This window comes from Miniopterus natalensis, chromosome 6, assembly GCF_054644295.1.
Source record: "Miniopterus natalensis isolate mMinNat1 chromosome 6, mMinNat1.hap1, whole genome shotgun sequence".
Classification (NCBI taxonomy): Eukaryota; Metazoa; Chordata; class Mammalia; order Chiroptera; family Miniopteridae; genus Miniopterus; species Miniopterus natalensis.
In genome coordinates, this window is record NC_142086.1 from 65,712,453 (window position 1) to 65,718,452 (window position 6,000).

General features: G+C 39.8%; 1 pseudogene; it reads left to right on the forward strand.

Moving 5' to 3' along the window:
• Positions 1-466: 466 nt before the first annotated feature.
• LOC107529522 (large ribosomal subunit protein eL21 pseudogene) lies at positions 467-950 on the forward strand (annotated as a pseudogene).
• Positions 951-6,000: the final 5,050 nt, after the last annotated feature.

Genomic DNA, 6,000 nt, shown 5'->3' on the forward strand with positions numbered 1-6,000 from the left:
GAGCTGCTCCAAAGCATTTCATTATCAAATACAGAAAAATTAGATATGATAAGAGATATCATGCTAATTTCTCATAGCTATAGTTAGAAGTGTGACAAATCTATTTTTATATCCAATATGACAAAAAATTTTAAGAATAGTTATATAAAATATTGTATAAAATACTAATTATTGTATCATTATTCAGAATACATTTGTTAATTGAAATAAAATTGAAGGCAAGACTAGATGAATAATTGGGCATAAGATATTTAACTGTTCTAATTGTGGAATCACATATTTCTTGAGAAGATTGCAAGGGAATTCTAAAATTGTCCAAGCACTCATTTCAAGTGGAAGAAATAGTTTAAAATATCTCCAACCCAAAAATGCATCACAGTCATTTATAACAGGACAAATGATATTGCTCTTTAAAATGTGAGTGGCTGTCCTTTCTACCGGAACTGCCATCTTTCAGTAATTTGCCAAAATGACCAACACAAAGGAGAGAGGAGAGGCACCCACTATATGTTCTCCAGGCCTTTTAGAAAACACAGAGTTGTTCCTTTGACCACATACATGCTAATCTACAAAAAAGGTGATATTGTGGACATCAAGGGAATGGGCACTGTTCAAAAAGGAACGCCCCACAAATGTTCCCCTGGCAAAACTGGAAGAGTCTACAATGTCACCCAGCATGCGGTGGGCATGGCTGTGAACAAACAAGTTAAGGGCAAGACCCTGCCAAGAAAACTAATATACATATTGAGCATATTAAGCACTCCAAGAGCCAAGATGGCTTCCTAAAATGTGTGAAGGAACATGATCGGATAAAGAAGGAAGCCAAAGAGAAAGGGACCTGGGGTCAGCTGAAGTGCCAGCCTGCTCCACCCAGAGAAGCACCCTTTCTGAGAACCAATGGAAAGGAGTCCGGGCTGCCGGAACCCATTCCCTATGAATTCATGGCATGACAAGTGTAAAAAAAAAAAAGACCTCTGTACTGATAAAAATGTTTCTCTTAATTGGGTAGAAGTGTAGTATCCCTTCTCCTCTCAAAATAAAGAAAACTTTGTGCCCTAAAAAAAATAAAAAATAAAAAATAAATAAAATGTGGGTGACTGATATCACCTTCAGCCCCCATCCCACATCTTCTGCAAGACTTCTGCCCATTCCTGGGGGTTTCATCCTGGTGGGCACTCAGTCTATAAGAGTTTGCTCTTGTGGGGCTCCCAGTCTACCCCATGGCTCACTGGCTCAGAATCAGTCCAGATCCCTCAATATCCACATAAAACCACTCACAGTGTGTAGCTGACTTTACCGAGGTCTTGGCCAATTGGAATGGGGTGTGCGTCAAAAACAACTTAAAATTAAACATGCCTTCTCCATTGTGAAACATTCCTTTAGGCAATTTTGACAAGTCAGGCTCTGGTTTCTCATTCTTTATCTTGACCTTCTTTCAGCGGGTACCTCAACGACTCCAAACCAGTTCCTCCCACTTTGATTTGCAGAGGCCTCTCTTCGCTCTCTCCCAGGCTCTGCTCTTAGCCTCTCCTCCCTGGGCCTTCCACCCTGGCTCACTCTGTACTCTCTCCCTACCCCTGCTAGGGGTAGGATGTTTAGAGAGTTCTTTCCTACTGGTCTGAATTATGCCACTAACATCCTACTTTAGAAGGCAACCAAAACTTAATTTTGGTTTTAAATAACAGTAAGCACGTTTTCTGTTATTCTAGCACAGTATAAACAAAAATGAGTTATTACCGTAGTACTGCCAATGAAGACAGTTACTACAGAAGTACTTGGCAGTGGCCATAAAATATACTTCATTTTTACTAAAGACATGTGCTTTAGCACTTTCTAAATGCATCACATCATGGTGAATATACCCTAGAAGTGTTGTTGAAGACAAATGGTATGTGCATGTTTCCCTCACCTCTTATTTCTTTTCATTCTGGACGCTCATTGTCATTAGATCCACCCATGCTTTCTTGAAATGTAAAGTTCTAGGCACATTTGCAGATACTGTGACACAAAGGGAGAAGCCTTTGACATCATTAAGCAAGCAGAAATTATGTAATTTCTTTTCTACTTGAATTCAACATAATTTCTATGCTACTACAGTTTGTATAAATTATGTTCACTTTTTTCAAAAGATTGTGAACCAAAACCTATTACATGTAAATTTGTACATCAACTAAAGTGAAATTCTAGCACTACTCATATAATTGAACTGAATTCTAGGTGTTTTAGATAGTTTTAGAGAATGAATTAAGAAATATTAACAGAAAATTTTTTTCATGGTTATGATTGTTTGTTCCTCAATGGTTTTTTTTTGAAATTTTCTACTCTGACACTTCATGGTATACACATCATGACAATTTTTGGAATACAGTTATCTGCAGTAATGGGAGGCCATTAAAATAATAATGTATAATAAATATATAGCAGTAACACACAGAGGCAGGTACTTAATAAATTTGAAGATGACAAGACACTTACATTTATATACAACTTTAAACTGACTATCTTTAAAAAATTTCCTTTTACTTTTACTTAAAAAATAAAAAAACTAAGGCAAGACTATCTATTTTTTTATTTGGAAGGAGCAGTATATTATCTTTACTCTTTAGTAACTTCAGCCAAGTAAGAATTTGTTAGCTAACACACTGCTAGTAATGGAGCCAATAACATTTATGGCTAAATCTTTACATAAATTAATTTTTCCAAAGTGTACTGTGCTTTATTTATATATTGTATCCACCTAGGAATTATGAGAGAATGCTATTAATGATACTTATACAAGATTATTTCCTTACTTTTCCACTTTTCATTAGACTCCTATAGAACTAGATTCCTTTTAAGATAAAATTGTCCTTTTATTTTACCTGTGCAAACATTTTAGTAAAGGTGACTAGCCTCACATTGGTCTAACCAATGTGTAGATTTATATACTTACATCCTCTGTGAAGACTTCTTGGTTTTGTCATTGCTCATGGAAAACCCATCCAAAGACTTTCTGTCTTTAAACTGCAGAAACTTCTCTGACTGCAGGTTGAAAAGCACGTCTGACCACCGTGGCAGACACTGTCTCAGTGACTTCACCTTGCCTTAAGTACAAACTCAACTAAGCCGGTTAGTCCTATTTCACGAAGGAAACGATGCCCTCTGGTATCCTCTACAGCTAGGCGAGAAGACATTAAGCCACAGGAAAGTGCACTACAGTAAACATAAACCTGTCTCAGGGTTTAGCCTCCAGTTTAATCCTTCCTTAGCCTCTAAGATGCTTTGTGGGCATTCAGTTAATGCCACTCTTCGACACAAAGGGAAAATACTATACAAATAAGTAATAAGCTTTTCTTTGATGGAAACATAACCTATTTTGTATTTCCAACAGGTTTTAGTGGAAACGTTCCTTTTGCAAGTAGGTAAAAAAACTTAGTTATTTTCCACGGAGCTACAAAATTAAACAAAAGGTGGCAGACTATTTAAGAAAGAATCTTCTAGAATTGACAACTGTACTTTATTTCTCATAGAGAAATAGAGAATTTGTAGCCTTGAAAAATAACATTCATTTTTTAAAATTCCTACTAATTTACTAGTGGGAAGTACAAATTTTAATATAAAAAGTAAAGTGTTACAAGTAATGCTTTAGGCTTCCAGTTTGAAGATCATTTGCTCCTTTGTTGACACACATTTTTGTCATTGGCCAGTGAGGTCATTATAAGAAATACCAGAAAAAACTTACTGATATCACTCTAGGGTTACTGTTCATAAAACAGTGGTCAACAGCAGGGACTTCAATGACCAACAGACCCTGTCAAGTCCCAGGTCCACCATATATGAAGTGTACGACCTGGCCAAGTTGTTGAATTTCTCTGAGCCATCTTTCCCTCATCTTAGAAGAGCCTCACAGAGAGTTTTTCTGCAATGTGAAGGCAACAATGCAGACAAGTACTTGGATAGTTCCCACTAAGTGTTAGCTCTTATGTTAGATAATCACATTACATGGAGGCCTCTGCTGAGGATCCATGAGAGAAATTTTTCTCAGTCTGCATTACTAGGCATAACTGGGTGTTTTCCAGAGAAATCGGGCCAAAACAAAATCTCAGGAATTATGTAACTAGTGAATTTTTTCTTTCCATTGGCTAGCAGTAAGCTCGACTTGCCTTTAGGTATTTTAAATATGTTTTTTATTTATTTCTTAGAGAGGAAGGGAGAGGGAGAGATATAGAAACATCAATGATGAAAGAAAGTCATTGATTGGTGCCCCCTCGCCCCTTACTGGGTATCTGCCCTCAACCCAGCCATGTGCCCTGACTGGGAATCTACGCTCAACCACTGTGCCATGCAGGCCAGGCAGGCATAGATTTTAAAACTAGAAACTGTCGCCCAGTCATTGTGGCTCAGTGGTTGAGCGTGGACTCATGAACCAAGAGGTCGTGGTTCAATTCCAGGTCAGGATTGTGGGCTTGATCCCCAGTAGGGGGTGTGCAGGAGGCAGTCGATCAATGCAGATGTTTCTCATCATTGATGTTTCTATCTCTCTCTCCCTCTCCCTTTCTCTCTCTGAAATCAATAAAACATATTTAAAACAAACAAACAAACAAAAGAAAAAAAAACCTAGAAACTGTCTATGGCTTCAACTTGTTTATTTTTTCTGTTTTTTAAAACATATCTTTATTGATTTCAGAGAGAGGAAGGGAGAGAGAGGGAGAGATAGAAACATCAATGATGAGAGAGTCACTGATTGGCTGCCTCCTGCACGCCCCCGACTGGGGATCAAGCCCACAACCCGGGCATGGGCCCTGACGGGGAATCAAATCTCCTGGGTCCCAGGTCGATGCTCAACTGCTGAGCCACACCCGGCCGGGCCAACTTGTTTTTTTTCTAATGTTAGTTTCCCTTTGCCTTAATTTCTTTACTGACTGTCTCTCTCATTGTATTATATGTATATTTTGAAAGTTCTGCTAACAAATAATAAATGCACAGAGATTTCATCACTCTGATAGTCCTCAAATTAGAAGAGCTTGTGTCTGAAAGGCTTATTTATAAATTGCTCAACGGGAGCTTATACATGCAGTTTTCATACAAGCAACATCCTAAGGGGTAATTAGGTTCCTGGCCAGCCCATATGACCCCATCCAACAGTGTAACAGCAGATCTCCCATTTATAATTCTCTTCTTCTGGAAATGTGATCAGAGTACCAGTGGGGTTCATGAATGACACAGTTTCTCTTGAGCCAACCCTGGATGAGTTTCCAGGTCCCCACTTGCAGTTGTTACTTCTCTTACTCCCTTACACAGACTCTGCTATGAGGATAGGGCTGAGACCATGTGAAGAAGGAAGGAAGGAAGGAAGGAAGGAAGGAAGGAAGGAAGGAAGGAAGGAAGGAAGGAAGGAAGGAAGGAAGGAAGGAAGGAAGGAAGGAAGGAAGGGAGGGAGGGAGGGAGGGAGGGAGGGAGGGAGGGAGGGAGGCTAGGAGCCCTGACATGGGAATACTAAGAGAAACAGTGGCTTCTGAAGAGTCTGGGCTCTGATTGGAAGAGGGAGAGAAAACATAGAAGCCTCTGGTATCTAGTTAGTACACACTGGTCTGGCCGTGCTGATTGCTAAAATACTGAAATTTTCCCATAGTGGTTGAAGCGTAGCCACAGCCCTGTGCCCCCAAATGCTCCTCCAAGCCAGTTGCTACACATCTCCCCTGAGACACCCCCTACCCACAGTACAGAATGTGAAGGGATAGTTCCTAATGCAGCACTGGGCTCGCAGATTCCTGCTCTAACACCTCAGCCAAAATCGATGGGATTGGTCTGAACTGAGGGTGACTGTCACTGAATGAGAGAGAAGGATCACAGTGCTGAAGACTAGGTTCTCTGAAAGTGATGGCTGCTGAAGGAGAGGGAATGGCTGACTCGAAGGGCCCTGGCTATTTTGGAAATGGTTGGAGGAAGCTCCACAGGAAGAGAGGAACAGGTGAGGCTGAGAGACTAGCAGGACAAGGCCTTGGAGGTTATTTGCTAATT